Below are 20,015 nucleotides of genomic sequence, written 5' to 3'. Positions count from 1 at the left end.
TTCTAACAGGCCATGAACTGATACATGGCCTGTGAGAATCCTTGCTCTAAATGATTGCACCTTCATGAATTCCAAACTTTTCTTCAATTTATGGAAGCATAGAACAAGAGAATGCCTACTTGCAGCCTAAAGTGGGAGGGAGACCATTGACGGCACTGGATAAATTCATTCTTGGAAAGCAAGTCAGGTGTCAACAGCTACACTCCATCATTTCATTTGGAGAAGGGAAGGAAAAAAGTGTCCATCTTTTCAGAATGCCCCTGCAGCTCTGCACTTGCAGTGCAGAGGTTAAAAAGAGATGGCAACCACACAAACACTATCAGGCCACTGATCGCCTGAAGGAGAAATGTCCATCCAGGAAACTAGATAGCTATAGGATTAATATAAGAAATACTCAAATCCTCGTGTACACAAAGTTCTTTCTGTAGCTGAATAAAAATATAATTTAAATTCATGTAAAAGGGGTATTCAGCCTAGAAAAAGGAGGACATCTGACCAATTGATATTTACTTCATTCATTGGTGGAGGGTGTACTATACTACTGGCCCTGTAACAAAAAGATGAATTGAATACAATCTCTGCCTCCTGGGGACTCTAGTCTGCTCTGGTAGACTGGCAGGCCCCTGAGCATGTTTTTGCCAATGAAGAATTAAAATCTCTCAATATACTCCACTTCTTTTCCCTCTATTTCCCCTCTAAAGGGAAAGACAGTCTTCATTCCCCAGGTATATAAATTCTATTTCTTGTGTCTAAGGAAGAGTAATCTCATGATTGCATTAAATAAAAATAATAGTCTTTACTAGCTTGCTACTGGGTAACAGAGACAAATCTTCCTTCTCGTTGTGATTGTTATTTTTGCTTTTGCACAAGATCTTATTCTACATACTTTTCAGAAAACATGATTTGAATGGCTGAACACTAACATTCCTATAATGATGAGATTTGTTACATGGAAGCCCACTGACACACTGCTAAATATTAGTCTGTTCTTCTCCCTCCAGATAGAATGTCATTGGCAAATGAGAATCAATTGTACTTACAAAAACTCTAATTCAAAAAATTCAAAATGTCCCTAAGTAACTTCTTCAATTCTACCCCAGGCAGGAAATTTCTATCTTTAACTTCTCATGCTTAAGTTATGCCTTTTTCCTTCTGACCATATGGATTTCAAATGGCAAATCACTCTCTGTAATTTATCATGTCTTTAAAAGCATAAAATGTAATCATATTTACTATGTCCTATGCAAATGCAATGATAATTAGTATCTCAATAGTGGATAACCTTCAGAGATATCTCCGAATTCAGGTATATTTCTTTACTAGTTGAGTATTTCAATTTTAGAGAAGGGGGATTTTGCCTTAATTTCAAATGCCTAGGTAGTTTTCTGTAATTTCTAGGTGAGATTTTTCAAAATTACGTGTATAATATTAGGATTAGGGAACTGAAATTTAGGAAACCTTGTATTTGTGAATTTGATGGTAACTGCATTTTTTAAAAAGGGTTTCACTCCATAGATTAAAAATGAATATTGCAAAATAAGTTTATTTTTAACCACCTGATAAACGCAGAAATTATCAAGACAACCAGGGACCTGGTTCAAAAAATTCATTTAAAACATACTTCAGGTGACTTAAAGATACACTGTTTAAAATAATTTGTGGTGGGGATAATTTTGGTAAGAAAATCTTACATTGAGTGTATGAATTGTTATTTTTGAAAAACAAAAGGACTATTATAAGTAGAAATAGTTTCCAGGAAAAACCTTTTTCCTCAAACAGCTATCTTTAAAAAGGTACTTTAATGATTGCTTTGTGAAGTTGATTGTTAGCGTCATGTCCAAGAGGAGGTCTGACATTTTATCAATATCACAGCATTTTAAAGGAACATAGGAAAGAGCTGCGTGTCACTTCCAAAGATTTTTATTAAACAGAGAATTAAACTGACAATTTATACATCAACATAAGCTGATGCTCATAACACATTGGGTCTAGTCAAACTATTCTGAGCATTTATAAGCTATTGATTCATAGATGTATACATATTTTCATAATTTACCATTTTGGAGACTATGCACTTTTCCTCCTAATGTTCTAAAATCTCGTGGTGGGATTTTTATTATATGCAAATTAGCAGCATTTGATTAGGTCCTGAGGCAGCTTCACCTGGGTGTTCAGAGGAATAGCAATGGGAAGTGAGGAAGAATATTTCATCACTGAAGTGTGTTTTCCCTTGGGGGACACCACCATTTGATTTTGACATTTATTTGTCCTGTGCTATAAAGGACAAAACTACAGCTACACTTTTTTTTATACTGTGCAGTGGGCTTCATGTCAGAAAAAATTAAATCAAAATAGTATGTTTGCACACAAAACAAGATCCAAAACCAAACTCATTAAACAAATCCCTGGTTAAAATCATAGTGCATTAAAAAACACTATTTAACTAATGCTCAATGTTGAGTGTATATAAATAGAATCCATGAGAAACCAAACTGAAGAAACCAGATTACATCTATATAGCTTCATAGTGTTCTCTCGGCTCTCTATAACAAAATACATTTGAAAATATAGGTTCATTCAGTACTTAATTATCAAGTTCTTGTTTGCCTTACACCATTTTTAGAATCCTGAAACAAAGTTACTACCTGATAGTTAATGATTGCTATAACAATAAGTATTTGCCAAATATATTTTCTTGTATTTTAAATTTTGCAATCTTTTTAAAATTTGAAATCCATACCACTTTATATTTTTCTGTCAAGAAATAATTGAGTCACTTTTTAAAATTGAACTTGATCATATTAAAAGCAATTTGAAAATATATTTGTCCATTGATCAAAATATAACAACCTTTGCAAGTGATTACCTTGAACAAGAAATACAAGGAAAAAGACTAAGAACAATGACAGCTACAAGTTTTCTTAAGCATGAAGTTAGCTTTTATTCCCTAATTATCCTCACATACAGCAATTATAAACCAGTAAAGAACAAATTAAAACTTTCTCAGAAATATTCTAAAATTTGTGTTTTTTCAAATCCACGATTCTCTGTAAAGCATCTCTTAACTGAAGAAAATAGTCACAAAGCACCTTCCTGTTTTGATAACTAAATAAAACTAAAATTACTAGGACACTAAACATCCTAGAATTGATGCATTTCTGTGGATTTCAGGAAAAAGTACCTTTTTCTGTTATGTTTTATATATCTGCATTATGTGTTTTTTTCTAAATATCATAAATTTAAATATAAATAATAATTACGTATCTGGCACGTAAAAGGTCAGCTATGATGTCAATAATGCTAAAGAGAAAACTGAAACAGTAATATGTGCTAATAGCAAAAAGTGAAGTGAAAGAGAATCTTCTCTAATTAAGGCAATCTTAAGTCATGAATGATGTAGCTATCATGAATTATTAAAGGTGGTCCCAGTAATTTAACTAAAAATAATTCTTTTAATATATTCCCAAAAGCCAAGTGTTCTAATAATTTAAAGGTTTAAAATCTTTACTTTGAAGGGGAGTAAAATTAAGTTATCTTTTAAAAGGCCAAATGTTGAACCATAAACTCCTTTTTATCCCTAAAAGTATCCCTTGTTTAGTTTTAATTGGAAATATTTATAACAAAATTGGAAATTATTCATGTGATTAAAAGGAACATTTTATATAATGAATTAAATAGTAAGCCAGACAAGTCTTTATTTTCTTCATTTATTTTCCTCTTCTGATAGAGTGAGCCAATTCATCATGTATTTTCTAGAATGGCTCTGAAGAGGGGACTCCAAAGAAGGAAGAATTAAAGAATAATTGGTCCAGCTTTTTATACATCAAGTAATGGATAATTAAAGCTTTCTTAGATTAATTCATGAAGCCAAAATACAACTATCACACAACTATTGCTCCGAGATCAAGCCAGTCCTTTTTTCTTGTTCTTTTTGTTGTTCTTGCTTTTAGGACAACTTGGTTCAACTACTCCTATCTAGATGATTTGTTCAGTGGGGTTGGAAATTGATTTCTGTTAACAGGGCCAATGAATAAGTAGCCAGTGATAGAGCAATGCTATAAGGACCAGGTGAGATATTGAATGTGACTAAGCTTTATGAATATGCAAGTACAATACCAACATACTATGTTTTTATTATAAATTTAAGAGATCTAAAAGATGTTGAGGAGAGGTTGGAAGTCAAGAGGGAACCAAATGCATGCCATACAAGCTAGTGAATCTGCATAATTTGAACTTCATCTCCCTGTGAGGCTGTAAGGTTCTTGTGAGCTGAGAAATATCTCATACCCCCTACGGTGATTTAGCGCCTGCTTGGCCATAATAACCACCCCAGGGTCCTGGGCCACTCAGAGCTCTTTAGAGCATCATACTTATAAGAAGACTCCTGAGACACACGTAAAGAAAAAAAGGAATTGTCATTAAAAGTTGTATTGGTGTTATGACTAGAATTTTGGCAATAGCTTATCCTTTGGAAAACTGAGAAATGCTATAATGTAGGAAGCACATGCTGGCAATATTTAACAAACTAGCATGATAGGAAAAACGGAAGCGAATCTGGCTTTAATATGGTAAAGAAAACACTGTTGTCGCCCCTGCCTCTTCTCATTTGGGCATTTTCCCTTTGATCAGATTTGCCACTGTTGACATGGGAGGCACTCACTAAATTCTGACAGAAGAAAATTGATCAAGCACACAAATGCCCTTTATTCCTGTCCAGGTGCTGTTTAATATGTTTACTTAAGAATCAGACAATTTCCTTAAGGAAATCATGCACATTCCATACTAATCCTGGTCCTAGCCCAAGTTAGGCCTAGTTGATGTGGCCCAGGCTTGCAAAAGGAAAAACCACCACAGCAGTGGCCCCGTGCAAACACAAAGCGGACGCCAGCCCCTGGTAGACAGATACCACAACACCAACCATAGGAACTTCTAACCAAGTCCGAGGTAGGGGATATGTTTGTACCTATGTTCAATGTTATTTCTAACTGCAGCTCTAGAATACCAAATATTCTGCCTGTATACCCACCTAAAGACTTGAGGAATGAATCACAAGTATAGTTTGTTAGAAGTACATAACCCACTGAGAGCCCAGTGAATTGTCCTTAGAAGCTTCAAAGGATTTATCTTATCTAAAAATTAAAAATCTGTCTTCAAGAAAACCATTTGTGGGGAGAACTTACAAATAGTTTCTCACCTTCAGCCATTCCATTCACTAGTTCCAGTATGTCTCCAGGAAATATAATCCATCAATTATAACAAAAATATTTTATCCAGGTAATTAAAACTTATAATGTTGTCTTTTCAGATTAAAAAGCGAGCACAGGCTGAGTGCAGTGGGTCACGCCTGTAGTCTCAGCACTTTGGGAGGTCGAGATAGGCAGATTGCTGGAGCTCAGGAGTTCAAGACCAGCCTGGACAACATGGCAAAATCCTGTTTCTACAAAAGGTACAAAAAATTAGCTGGGTGTGCACACCTGTAGTCTCAGCTACTCGGAGGCTGAGGTGGGAGAACTGCTTGAGTCCAGGACATCAAGACTGCAGGGAGCCATGATAGCATCACTGCACTCCAGCCTGGGCAACAGAGCAAGACCCTGTCTCAAAACAAACAAACAAAGAAACAAGCAAACAAAAAAACTGAGCACAGAAATGTAAAGGGTCTTTTTGTCCATATTTTTCTTGAGTTACATTTTATAATACAAGTATGTACAGAAAAATGAAGAGAATTGGTTAATGAAGTTTAAAACATTAAACACAAATAGCTCTTCCCTCTTAAATTATTTATTAATAAAAACAGACCAAAGATAGCAATTATTGGTTGGCTCTGAAAGGTGGTGTGATTAATAGTTTGAAAGAATGTTAGGTATAGCTAATGGCATTTGTAAAATAAAAAAGAAAAATTTGGTACAAGTTTATCAAATATTTGTTGAGTTTCAATAATATGGTAGGCATTGTGAAGCATTTAAATGTGGTTCCTCTCCTCATTTTTTTAAAACTACTCTAGTTTTTTGTTAACAGATCTGGCTAGCTCCTGCAGCTTTGAAAAAGAATTTAAAGCCCATAAATTTCGCAAATCCTAAGCAAGAAGCATCTATTAGTTCTTCAAAGCATATTGATTTTTTTAAAAAAACATGGATGTTAGCTTTCATGTGATAAAACTTTTAGTGATTTTCTTACCATGTCTTGTTAAGGCTTAAGTTCCTCATTTACATATTTGATGTCTCTCAGGAGACAGACAAGCTTCAAGTTAATTATCTATGTAGCTGTAAGAACTCTTGTTTCCTGGTTAAGAACTCTTCAAAAGAAAACTAACAGTTATTAAATGTTACACTGAGTCACCAAAAGTAATCAGGATACACAATGAGAGGCACTAAACAGACACTTAAATTTAATAAAAACCTCAACTTTTTAGAAGATAAATGAAAAAAAATCAATTAAATTTCTTACAGTAATTTTCAGGGAAAACAGCCAGCAGAAACCAAAACAGCTAAAATCTCTGCTCTAGAAAGTGATTAGGCACTGCTGGAGGCTTAAAGAAATTATTGTAAAATTCTGGAAATAGACCCAGTGAACTCAGATCTGTAATAGAGTTGTAACTAAAGAAATGCCAGGTTAAAAAAAAAAAACAGTCTGGCATCTTTTCCACTGAATGTGCGCCACCATGCAGGGGTGTGTGTATGCGTGTGCATGTGTGTGTGTGTGTGTGTGTGTGCACATATATAATACATCATATGTAATATAAAATGCATATACAAACTATGTGCTGTTTATAGACAAACGTATGCTTTTTTATATGATGACAAGAAAATATATGTGGAGAGAAATCATAATCATTGAATCTGGAAGTCTATTAAAGATCAGTTTCATGGAATAAGAAAAAGAAGGGCAACCATAAGACAGACTTGAGTTGAGTTGGGAAATTGAAACCACAGCTATCAGGTGAGTTAATTAATCTGGGTATCGTTCAGTAAATGAAAGTGTGCCATCTATTTCACAAGGGCCCATTGTGTCTTGCATGTGAAATAAATTTACCCTGTTTGATTAAGGATTACTGATTGCCTCCAATTTATTATATGTATCCTATAATTAAGTCACAATGAGTTCGAATGAAATGGGGATGGTCTCCTCCACAAAGAAGACAACAAGCTCATTCTAGGAAGACCTTGGGGGTCATTCAAGAAGCAATTAAATGTTCTCTAGGGTACATTAAAAGGAAAAGAGCTTGATGGGCTGAACAGCCTTTCCTTATATTCATCCTTCTCAATATTCTGCTCCTATGGAGACAAATGAAACCATGTCATAAAATAATATAAGGCACTATCAGGAAGGAAAACAATGCTGTCTGCTCTTATATACTAAGGAGAATGTTGTTGAGAAAATAACCTATACTACACAGAGGATAAAGAGGAACAGGAGCTAAAGTGATAAGCTATGTCAGAATCTGTTCAGAGATGGGAGGGTCTAAACCAATCAGTGGGCTCTGGGGGGTGAACATGATCCTTGAGAATTATACATTTTTTCTGTTTACCCTTAGCAAATACCTAGAATAAATGCTTTTTGGCAAGTGAAATCGAAAAAGCAAGATCAGTAACTGTTGTGCCTACAAATACATTTCTCTATAGTTTTAGAAACACTTATAAGTAGGCACCATAAAAGCAAAATTACACTGATAGCTATTGAAAACGCCAAGGAAGACTAATACGATGGCAATATGGGAGAGAGAGACTGAACTCAAGTCCACTGAAACCAAAGGTAGGGGAAACTTTAAGCACTAGGGTGAGTTACAGGAAAGTACTGGAAGACTTTAAAGGCGAGATTTGTGAATCTGATTAGGAATCCGTATTTCTAATCAGCACTTATGGAAGTTAGCCTTCTACCTTCCCACAGAGACTGAGAGATAAAGACCTTATCCTTCTTGATAATTATATTTTTTTAGAAGATTTACATTTCAAAGGGGCAGAGAAAGAGTTTACAATTGAAAGGTTTTTCAAAGTAAATACTTTAAGAGGAGGGAAGTCAGGTGCCACAGTCAGGAAGAAACCTATCTAAAGATCAGTCAGGTTTTAGAGTGTGGGTCCACTACTCTGAAATCAGTTTGCCTCATAGAAATGGAAGCATCACCGCTTTAACTATTCCCTTAATAAATGCATCTCTTTGAAAAATACAGGTCCTAAAACATGCCAGTCTGCAAATAGTTATGAAAATATTCATTACTGAAGTAACTAAAATATAATTAGATCAGTTTTATACATTAAAAACAGTTAATTTTATTTACATACAAATCAAATAATAAAAATCTTATCACCTAGTATATGACCCAAAAATTACTCACAAAGACTTCTGTTTTTTTTTTTTTTTTAATAATCCCAGAATGAGCACATTTGTATGTAGAAGCCACATTTTATTATGGAAAAATAAATTTTAAGAAGGATCGGAAGAGCACAGCCCAAATCTCAGCCACGTAAGTCATTTTTTCCAGAAGCTTAGAAACATGATTTACCTTCACTGAGATTTATTTTCCTCACCTTTAAAGGAGAAAACCTGCTCTGCTTACATCACTGGAGATGAGAGAATGATGGAAAAACATTTAAAGTGTGTAGTCGAAGGCACACAAGAGAAAAAAGTAGAGGTCAGGTCAGAATGGATCTAAAAGCTCTATTTAGGAATTTTTTCCAGAAATCTAAAAGCAATAAGAAGGCACTGAAGAATTTTTAAGCAAGAAAGTGGCATTATATGATGGTCATATGAGGAAAAAATACTGTAATGGCAGTGTGGAGAATGTGTTAGCACAGCACAATACCAGAGACTATAGAACATGTAGTCCTGGGGGCAGATCCAGGGGTGGTAGCTACTGCGGCTTAGACAATTTGGAGGCTTTCCATAAAATAAAAAATATATAAAATTCTAAGACCAGAGAATTTTCAAAGGCCTTTGGAAATACAGAACCCTAAAGCTAAAGCTTTATTAGTGTAGCAATAAATTAGCCTCTGAATAGGCAGTTAAATACCACTCTGGACCTGACCATGGTAAACTGATCCAGAATAGTAAAAGTGGGGATGGAGAGGCTGGGCAGATCCAAGAAATGGTAAGTGGGTAGAATCACTAGGACATGATGCTGCATTATGTCAAGGTAGAGAAAGAGGATTTCTGGCTGGGTGGATTCAAACACCTAGGTGACAGCATCAGCCTCAGGAAAGAGGGAACCTCTTCTTCTACAACAACAGGGAAGATGGAAAGCTTGAGTGGAGATAGGCATGAATTCTGTTGGCAAGTTGAAGGTTCCCACATCTGATGGTGAATCTGTTATGAAGAGAATGGCAGTATAAGAGGACACTACTTCAGGAAAGAGGGAGAAGGCGGAAATGTCAGTACTGCACAGAAGACGAGGATGAGCACGTAGAAACATCTCATTTCTGAAGGAACCACTACAGATTTGTAAAAGAGCAGATTCACGCAGTGAAAGGGAGAGAGTGTGGATGGGAAAGTGAATAAGTATGCAGCGAGTTCAGCCAACTCTTTGGAGACTTCTGCTGGTGAGGGAAAGAAGAGTGATGGAACCATAGTTGGAGAGGAGCATGGGGTTGAGGAGGGCATTTAAAGAAGAGCTGATGATGACTAGGTGAAGAGTTGAAGAAACGTGCAAGATTGTCTTAACAGCAGCACCACATAAAAGGATGGGACTCAAAGCACAATGGGTAGGGTAATCCTCAAGTAGAAGGTGACTTTTCTGATATAACAGAAGAAAAATAAGAAATTATAGTTGTTCATGCAGTTAAGTCAGTAAGGAAGGGAAAATTAGAGAGTTCATTTGTTTTTGACTTTTGTCTGAGTCTAGAGTCAGTCATCTGCTGAAAATGAGACTATGGAGTAGAAGAGATGGAGGCAGAAGTCAGAGGCTCATGGAGAAGATTTGAAATAGGCACCAGGGGAAATAGAGGAAAAGCTAAAGAAAGGCACCAGAAGAAATGGCAGGCAACACTGATGACCAGATGAAATTAGAAACCAAGAATTTGTGGTGGCAACAATTCATGCAGTTGTATATCTGTATGTGTGTCTTTCCAACAGTTCATCAAGTGATGTGTTGTTACGAAGAAAGTATATAACTGGATTGATCCAAGGTTGAAATTTTACCTGGTGGATAAGACAGAAAGACAATGGCTCAAGAGTTCTGAGGATATAGACACAGGATGGTTACAAAAATGGACCATCCCATTCAATCAAGAACAAGGAAGAAATGAAAGGTAGATGTAGACTGATACATGGGGAAGAAGTAGACGAGTAAAAAGACAAGATATTCCTAAGAAAGTGAAGGTCAAGAAGAGAGTTAGGGCTGGGCACCATGGCTCACACTTCTATCCCAGCACTTTGGGAGGTTGGGGTAGATGGATTACTTGAGGCCAGATGTTCAAAGCCTGGGCAACATAGCAAGACCTCGTCTCTCAAAAACAAACAACAACAACAACAACAACAGCAGCCAGAGAAAAACATCCAGTGTGTGCCTGTAGTCCTAGCAGCTATGGAGGCTGAGGTAAGAGGGTCACTTGAGCCCAGGATTTAGAGGCTGCAGCGAGCTATGATTGTGCTACTGCACTCCAGCTTGGACAACAGAGTGAGACTCAGTCTCTAAAAGAGAGAGAGAAAAAAAAAGGAGTGGGTAATTTGATGAAAAGTTAGAAAGACAGAAAGTTGTTATCTAGTAGGGAGGGTTTCAACACATTACTCAACAGGAAGAACGATTACAAGTATTCCAATGTCCGGAATGTGGTTATAGAGGTACCTGAAATAAACTGGGTGTAAAAGTCAGTAGAAGGAAGACAAAGAGGAAACATGCTAAAATATTGTATTTAAACATCGATGTGAAAATTTACATCATTCCAGATGATGGAAGGAGTTGCATTGGTAAGGAAAATAGTAACTCAGGTCTAAACACCTGACTGATTGGTAGTCTGTAAATTGGTTGAAGCAGGCCAGGCACGGTGGTTTCTCACACCTTTAATCCCAGCACTTTGGGAGTTTGGGGCAAGCAGATCACCCAAGGTCAGGAGCTTGAGACCAGCCTGGCCAACATAGTGAAAATCTGTCTCTACTACAAATATAAAAATTAGCTGGACATGGTAGCAGGCACCTGTAATCCCAGCTACGCTGGAGGCAGCGGCACGAGAATCCCTTGAACCAATAAAGCAGAGGTTTCAGTGAGGCGAGATCGCACCATTGCACTCCAGCCTAGACGACAAGAGTGAAACTCTGTCTCAATAAATAAATAAATAAATAAATAGGTTGAAGCAACTAAAGAGCTTTAAAGGACTGAGGATTTTGATTTTTGTGGTGGGGGTGGGGGATGATCTGGATGGGACACTGGGAAGTGAGGAGGATGCTTATTCCACCTTAAGGCATTTGTGGTGTGAGAGAATGTGTAATCTCACTCAAATGGGCAACCCTGAAACCTCTAACTGTAGGGACTGCTAGGTCTCTAGGATGATTAAGAAGGAAAGGAAACATTCCACGAAGGGTTTAGGGATGCAGGAGTAACAGGATTCAGTTGGCCAAGTGAAACGTCTCAGGAAAGAAGTACAGTGGAAACAGGAACCAGACGAGGTAAAGCACGGGGCAGTATGGGAAAGAAGGTACTAGGGACAGAGTAAAGGGATTTGAATATCCAGTGATGGCAGGAATAGCGGGTTTACTCGTTTCCTAAAATGTTCTGATGAAGTAACCATGGATAGCCAGACAATGAGCCAATCCCAAAGGCATTCAGATCATTTCCAGTAGAAAGGAAAGCAGATAGCAAGGAGAAAAATAAATCAGGTTTCTGAAAAAAGGATGACAGCAAATCAAACAGATTTTATGAGTTCACCGTTTGGTTTAGGAGGATCCCTGGTTGTCATCTAGCCTTTGTTAATTCTTTTTGAGGCTCAAATAATAAACAAAGTAACTGTGATTTGCGTGTACTTGTTTTTTTTTGTTTTTTTTTTTTTTGAAACGGAATTTCACTCTTGTTGCCCAGGCTGGAGTGCAATGGCGTGATCTCAGCTCACTGCAACCTCCACCTCCCGGGTTCAAGTGATTCTCCTGCCTCAGCCTCCTGAGTAGCTGGGATTAGCTACTCAGTAGTATCCACCACCATACCTGGCTAATTTTTGTCTTTTTAGTAGAGATGGGGTTTCACCACACTGGCCAGGCTGGTCTTGAATTCCTGACCTCAGGTGATCCACCTGCCTCAACCTCCCAAAGTGCTGGGATTACAGGCATGAGCCACTGTGCCCAGTTTGTATATACTTTTTAAGTCAGGCTTTTCATAGGTTACATCTAAAATCAATGTCAAGAAATATCCACTCACTGGATCTTGTCACACAAGCTCTTGTCATCAACCGCAGCATTTCATTGTCCTCAACCTCTTACATGAACTCATTCATTCCAATCACCATGCTCTGTTCCCTAGCTCCAGAACACATCCTCTCTTTCTTTATTCCTGGTCTAGAATATTTGTTATTGTCTCTCTGCTTTTCCAAACTCTACCTTCTTTCAGGATTAGCCTCTAGCACCCAGTCATCCATAAGCCCTTCCCTGAAGAGCAGCCCTCAGAGCATTTTTTAAGTCCTACATATGTAAATGATTTACATAGATAAACGTAGTGATCTACATAGACGCTCCCTTGCCTTGTTATTTTACCTTCGATATATGTCCCCTGCATTTCCAAACAGACTGTAAACCCCTCAAGGGCAGGAGCCATATCCTATGCCCATTCCCATCCTCGGTTCACATCATGGTGCTCTTCAGTAGCAGGGTTGCAATATAATTGCTGTGTTGCAAGAGAATCAGGGCCTGTGCATTGGGCTAGAAAAAATGCCTTAACCAAAAGAGTGCCTATCAGGAGGAACTTCAGGTTTCATAGGAAGCTAGTGAACTATTTAGGAGCAGAATGGCCTTTTTATATCCTTTAAATTATACAAGTTAGTTAGAGGGCCAGCCCTGGCAGGAGGAGGATTATCATAAAATGTATATTTAAAAATAAGAATAGCCATATTTTGAAAATTTAATTTTGAGTCTTGCTAACAGTAACCTTATGAGAAAATATCCAAGTAAGTATTGGACAATTCTTTTGAGTGATGCCATTAATATTTACTAAATTAATGAAATCTGAAGATTCAGTCCTAATAATGGCATGAAAGTTGCTTTTCATCCCAGGATGTTCTTTGAACAACTGCCTCACATCTGAGCACACATCCGTGCTTACAAAAGGAAAAAATAAAAGGGAAGATGAGTAAAGAGGCCACCTGCCTAAGCCAGTCTGGACGTGAGCACTGTGCTGAGCAGCTGCTGTAGAGCTTCTTCCTCACAGCTGGAAAATGACTGTAGATTAAGGGGTGATCACACAGCTGGCTAGGGAGGTTGCTATGTCAGTACCCTCTAGTCCTTTCCCTGGGCTCTGCCTTACTTAGCTCTGGCTATATCAGGAATGGCAGGTGCATGAAAGAATCAAACTCTCCAGAAGACGATGGTCAAATCAACTGTGAACGTTTTCGATGTATGTATAAATTCTTGATCCTTTCTTCAGGGCATAGGCTAATACCCCCAGTAATCACTCTTCCCAGACCACATTTTTAAGGTGAGATGTAGGATCAAGAAACAAAATATAATATAAAATTAAAATTAAAATCCAAGAAACTTAGTAATGAATTAACATCTAAAATTGGGAAATAGGTTGTTTCCTCTGGGGCTGTATCCTCTGAGTTTTTTGACACAAATTTCAGGCAATAGAAAATAAATGGAGACTAATAGGACTCAATTTATAAATTAGGTTAATTTAAGAACTTAAAGAGACAACAAATGCACAGAAAATAAAAATGTGGCGCAAAAAGTATGCTCAGAGTTTCCATGAAGCCACAACTTTAACACTGCAACAACTCAAAAATGTATAGTTATTATGTGAGTGGCACACAAGGAAAGGGGGCTAGAATGGAATGGAAATGTTTAAAAATAAAATTGTTATTCACACAACAGGGAATGCACGTAAACTCCTGCTACATAAAGGTATTTCCATTATCCAAGAAAATACAAACATTTATCTTTCTGCTCTAAGGCTACCTGTTTGAATGCACTAAATACCTACTTCTGCCTCCAGGCTACTGGCACAGAATCAGGTCAAGAGGTATGAGCACTTATCATTTTTTCCTTCCTGTTTAAAGAAAGTGCAGATATATTCAAAAGACTCCAGTTTTTTAAATCTAAACTTAGGTTAAACCTGAAAAACTGGTTTCCTGTCACGTATTACTTTCTGACCAAATGCTGGTTTACTACATCATGTAGGTGTTCAGATTTGAACTCTGAGGAGTCTCTAAAGTTTAGTAAAATAAAGTTTTCATGGGAAAAATTAGTGGAGGAAATATGAAGCTAATAAAAGCAATTATGGGTAAAAATCTTTGTGACTTTGGAATGAAGAAGGACTTCTTAAGATCCAAAAAGGCCAGTAGGGCAAAGATTAAACCAAAATTTAGAATTTTTGTTTGTCAAAATTACCATACACTAATGGTTGACAGACCAGGAGGGTGGAAGAACTTTTCAAAACCAAGAGTTAATTAGGAATTAATGTTAGCACCCCAAAAGAATTTCTTACAAGAAGTCAAGGAAAAGACTGGAAGCCTGATAGAAAAAAAAAATGAGCAAAAGACAGGAAGAGGAATTCAGATTGGAATGCAAATAGCTGAACAAATATTGAATAATTGCTCAACCTAATCACCAGAAAAAAGTTCAAATTAAAATACCCCTTTATATAAATCAGAGTCACAAAAATTAGAAGTTGAGTAATACCAAGAGTTAGCCAAAATGTAGAAATGAAACTAGCACAGTCATTCTGGAGAACAATCTGGCAGTATTTAGTAAAAATCAGAGTGGTGTAACCAATGACCTAGTAATTCATCTCCAGAGTATATGCAGAAAGAATCACTCACACGGTTGCCTAAAAACACATAAATAAAGTATGGTAAATGCATACCATAAAATATTATGCCTTCCTTAGAAGCAATGAACTAGAATTACAAATAAACATGGAAAGATCTTAAAAAACATAGTTTAAGCAAAAGAAAAAAGAAAATAAAAGATCTAAACTATCATGCCATTTATACAAGTTAAAAATGCATAAACACATAAAATATGGTATATAAAAGAAAAAAGTGAAATCTGTGGAAACAAATGAGTGGCTTTAAGAAAACTCCAGGACTTAAATATTGTAAATTTTAATTAAGGTTAAGCTCACATTTAATCTTAAGGCACTATAGTTATTATTATATTTTCTCATATTTCCTACTGTATAGTAAATGTACAGTGGTAAGCTGTATTCGTTTATAGAGCGCATTCTTTCTTTAGGGAGAGGTCACAGCTCTTCCAAGACCAGGATTTCTGGGGTCCCACCTTTCTCAATTCTGCTACAGGAAAGCAAAAGCTAGAGGTGATCTGAGTCAGGGACACAGTTGAACAGAAGCTTTTACCCCTACTTTCTGCGAAAATTTATCACTCTGAAAATTTTTCAAAAAGTTAGTAAAACTTATTAAATATCCATCATAAATAAAGTCTGTAAAATAGGGATTATGTCACTTTGTCAAAACTATCTCTGTTTTGACAAAAACAGAAATAGTGTTTGTCACTACAAAAGTTTTTCACATCCTATGTCCAAATATATAGCAAAATTTTATTAGAATTTATTAAATTTATATTAAAATAAGCCAACAGTCTATATTGTAAATAGACATGCCATGAAGTAGAAAGCTGAAATGCAATAAATAAAATTAAATACATAGACATAAAAGAGCCCACACAGAGAAAGCATTTAAGTGTAATATAGTCCAGTAATGCTTATAATGCTGACTGCAATGCAATAAACTTCTTCTACAAATCAATCAACTACATAGAAATAAAGCTGCTTTTATGACTCTATCCCATACTTTATGCACATAAACTCCAAAGAGGTATTTGAGCTTAAGAAAGAAGTTTGAAGCAATATCCAAATTCATTCATATAAATTGAGGTAAAAGTTGCTATACATTTGGAAAATAAGAAGTACAATAAAATTTAATAAGAAATTTCCCTTGAACATTGGTGCTTAAGGTAAATTAAATTAAATTTTTAATTATAAGAGGAAGAGACAGTAGAAGATGTCATTATAGATTCTGAAGAGGACTCAAGATATTTTAAGGGTTGATGTCATTGCTTCCCGATATTGTCTAATTTCACTACAAAAGGTAAAACTTTAATTTTATTTAATGAAGACATATCATTAGCTATATTCTTGTACTCACTTGACTTGACCAGGATCATATGGGATTCCCAAGTAGCAAAAGGGAGAGAGAATAAAAGAGAGATGAAATTTTCCTGTGGCAATAACTGAGAAAAATCCAAAGGAAAAAAATGGAGAGATTGAAAATGCTTGAGAAGAAGTATAGTGTTTTAGAAAGCAGGTCCCTAAGTTAAAGGGCCAACCCCATCCTGTCTCCCTTGCTTATTGATGATTAGAACTTCGGCAAATTATTGAGCCCCTAGTGCCTAGTCCTGCAGTAGCTGTTTCTAGAAGATGAAAATGCAGGCTGGGAGATACCTTTCTTTTTTCTTTTGGATTGTAACTAGATTGTAATTAGTGTGGCTGAATCTAAATATCTCATCCCCTCACAGAGTGTTAGATAATATATTGGTATTACATTTTCTGATTACGTTTTCTGACTTACTGTACTTCTTAAACATAGCGATCATAGGTCATTTTTACATCAATATACTATAAAATAAATTTATTTAAAATAAATATGAATAACCAAGAAAGAATAGGCAATCAGCAATTCAAAAGCAATTAGAACTTAATATTATAAAATATTTGGCAAGCATATACAACTGACTTGGAGGAGAGTACTTTTAGAAACTAGATTGTAATTAGTGTGGTAATTTTGTTGGTCACAACTTGGGCATAGGAAAGGAAAAGCATGGTTGAGCAGTACTCAAAAACCTGTACAGGACAGTGCTCTGTACAAAGACTCTCGGCCAAGAAAACACGGGAGCTGAGTGCAGCCCAGATTTCACTGGCCAAATTGTACATATCCCTCAAAGGTGCTTCATTTTCTAATTCATTCAAAGGTATCACAGAGAGCAATATATGCAGTACAATATATAATGCAGAAGTCCTGTTTCCCATTTAAATTCCAGAATACAGTTTCTAAAATTCTCTTTTTCTTAAAGAGCTCGTAAACACTTAGCCAGAATATATCTTCCCTTGCAAAAGAATAGGCATTAAATCTGAGTATGTAAATAGACTTTTTGTTCTACTGTAGTTACTGTTGAAAAATGACAGTTTTCTTAGGCTCAAGGATGCCTCAGCCCATCAGATCTGTATCACATCGGCCTCAGTTTCACTGTTGTCTGAGGTCATTGAACTGTGCCTTAGGCTCTTACTCTGCAGGAAAAGACAATAACCACTCCCAACCACTGGAAGATGCCATTCTGACAATGGGCTAATTCAAAGTAATGGTACCCTCCCCACCCCAGCTTCTGGGAGTTATTCCCAAAAGCTTTATTAGTAATAATTTTGTTTGATAGCTGATAAAATTTCTCAAATGAATTTATAACTTTCGTCTCTCAATACTTTAACTACGTTTTGGAGCTCTCAAAGTAAACTCTGAATCTGACCTCCTCTTGATCTGAATAATGACTTCAAGCTCAGCTTCCAAATCAACCTAAAATAAATACTAAAGTTTCATTCTTTCCCATAAAGATGTAGAACTGTGTATTTTTATGTTATTATTTCGATATCTCTACCAATGTATAATATATGTAATTACTTTAAACAGAATATTTAACCAATCCAAATATCCCATTCCCTCACAGAGTGTTAGATAATACACTGGTTTTATGTTTTCTGATTTATCTCATTTCTTTTCATTATAGCTTTGGTTTTTAAGGACTTATTTTTCCTTAGCTAATTCTCCAATATGGTCACAGTATGAAACACACTACAGATGATCAAGCAATGCATGACATAATGGCTGACAGCAGCAGATGCTTTGGAGCCAGAAAAACCTCTGTACTTCATAGTCTAGACTCCTAATTGACTTAAATAAGCAAGTTAATTAAATTTTCTAAGCCTCAGTTTCCTTTTCTCTAAAATTGAAAACGCAAACCCTAGGGCCATCAAACAAATACCTTGGAACAAGTTTTGGCACAGTTTGTAGTTGTTTTACCCCTAGAGACAAACACCCCATCTGGGCAACAGTGGCTATAAAGGGTACTGGCAGAAGCGAGAACAGTGGTGAAACCAAAAATTATTTTTAATCCTCAATAATTTGGAGAATAAATCATTCAGTAAATTGATTTTTAGCAAATTAGTTTTAGGCAAATTGGTCATTTGGCAAATTGGCTTTCAGCAAAAGAGTTGTGAGCTAATTGGCTTTCTGTGAATTATTTTACATAAATTGGTCTGTTTCCTCTCTAAAGTAATGTTTGAAATTAGTGGGCATTACTTCTCACAAAAGAAATAACAGTGGCCTCAATAGGTTGAGGTTTAATAAAAATAGTATATGTCAATAGCAACAGCTCTCTAGGGATATCACAAAAGAATCCAGAAGTATATCTGTTTCCTTTGATTATCAGTAACAAATTTTAAGGGGAAGGTTCTCTCCTGCATTCGCGAATGCTTGAACCTGATGGAAAAGTATACCAGCTGTGATCCCTTTTCCCCAGATTAAATGCATAAACGTATACCACCTGGAGGTCCTTTTCTCCCAGATTAAATGCGTAAAACTACAACACCTGAAGATCCTTTCCCCGAAGTAGCATACGCTCCACAACACAGGTGAGCTGGGTCACAGCATGATTATTCTCTATATTTAGGCCACCTTGTTACTCAATCCTAACTCAATATTACCATCAAATCAATCATGTTACTTTGTTTTGTTTTGTTTTTTTTGAGACGCAGTCTCGCTGTGTCACCCAGGCTGGAGTGCGGTGGCGCAATCTCGGCTCACTGCAAGCTCCGCCTCCCGGGTTCACGCCATTCTCCTGCCTCAGCCTTTCCGAGTAGCTGGGACTACAGGCGCCCGCCACCACGCCCGGCTAATTTTTTGTATTTTTAGTAGAGACGGGGTTTCACCGTGGTCTCGATCTCCTGACTTCGTGATCCGCCCGCCTCGGCCTCCCAAAGTGCTGGGATTACAAGCGTGAGCCACCGCGCCCGGCCAAGAATCCAGAAGTATATCTGTTTCCTTTGATTATCAGTAACAAATTTTGAGGGGAAGGTTCTCTCCTGCATTCCCGAATGCTTGAACCTGATGGAAAAGTATACCAGCTGTGATCCCTTTTCCCCAGATTAAATGCATAGACGTATACCACCTGGAGGTCTTTTTCTCCCAGATTAAATGCGTAAAACTACAACACCTGAAGATCCTTTCCCCAAAGTAGCATACGCTCCGCAACACAGGTGAGCTGGGTCACAGCATGATTATTCTCTATATTTAGGCCACCTTGTTACTCAATCCTAACTCAATATTACCATCAAATCAATCATGTTACTTTCTATAGCAATTATTAAGATGGTCAAAATAAATAATTTCCTCCATTTCTCCCTGACAGAAATAGCCAGTCTACGTCCATTTTTATTCATTTGTTTTGCTCCTATTCTGTTGCCAAATTAGCTATTTTAAGCAATTAATCAATTTCTGAATTTAAAGTACTTGGGGGAAAGACGAAAGGGAATCAATCTTCAGGGGAACAAATATTTAGTCTCTGTTGTAGTGAATTTTGGTTTTGCTTTCTGAAAAGTTATTAAAGAATTTCTCTTTTTTTGTCAACCAGCAAAATTCCTCAACCTTCCTCTTCTTTTTCTGGTCCCAGACCTTCTCCCGTGTGTTTGGAACTGACCCTCAGCAGTGATTGTTCCAAGACGTAGGCCATGACAAGCAAAACTGACGGTACTGTCCTAGAATAAGTAAATGAAAACTGAGGCAAATAAACTTTTTACCAGGAGAGCTAAGAGAGACTATATAGAG

At 36.7% G+C, this 20,015-nt stretch overlaps 1 long non-coding RNA gene across 1 annotated transcript in view; it reads left to right on the top strand.

Moving 5' to 3' along the window:
* LOC105740763 overlaps positions 1–20,015 on the top strand; it is a 120,828-nt gene that overhangs the window by 84,459 nt on the left and 16,354 nt on the right. The window contains exon 2 of the long non-coding RNA XR_001116843.2: positions 5,306–5,446. This is a non-coding gene — a long non-coding RNA (uncharacterized LOC105740763). The remainder of the gene's footprint in view (positions 1–5,305; positions 5,447–20,015) is intronic.

This window comes from Nomascus leucogenys, chromosome 13, assembly GCF_006542625.1.
Source record: "Nomascus leucogenys isolate Asia chromosome 13, Asia_NLE_v1, whole genome shotgun sequence".
NCBI lineage: Eukaryota > Metazoa > Chordata > Mammalia > Primates > Hylobatidae > Nomascus > Nomascus leucogenys.
The sequence above is the reverse complement of the archived record's forward strand: the minus strand, read 5'-3'. Positions and strand labels throughout refer to the sequence as shown.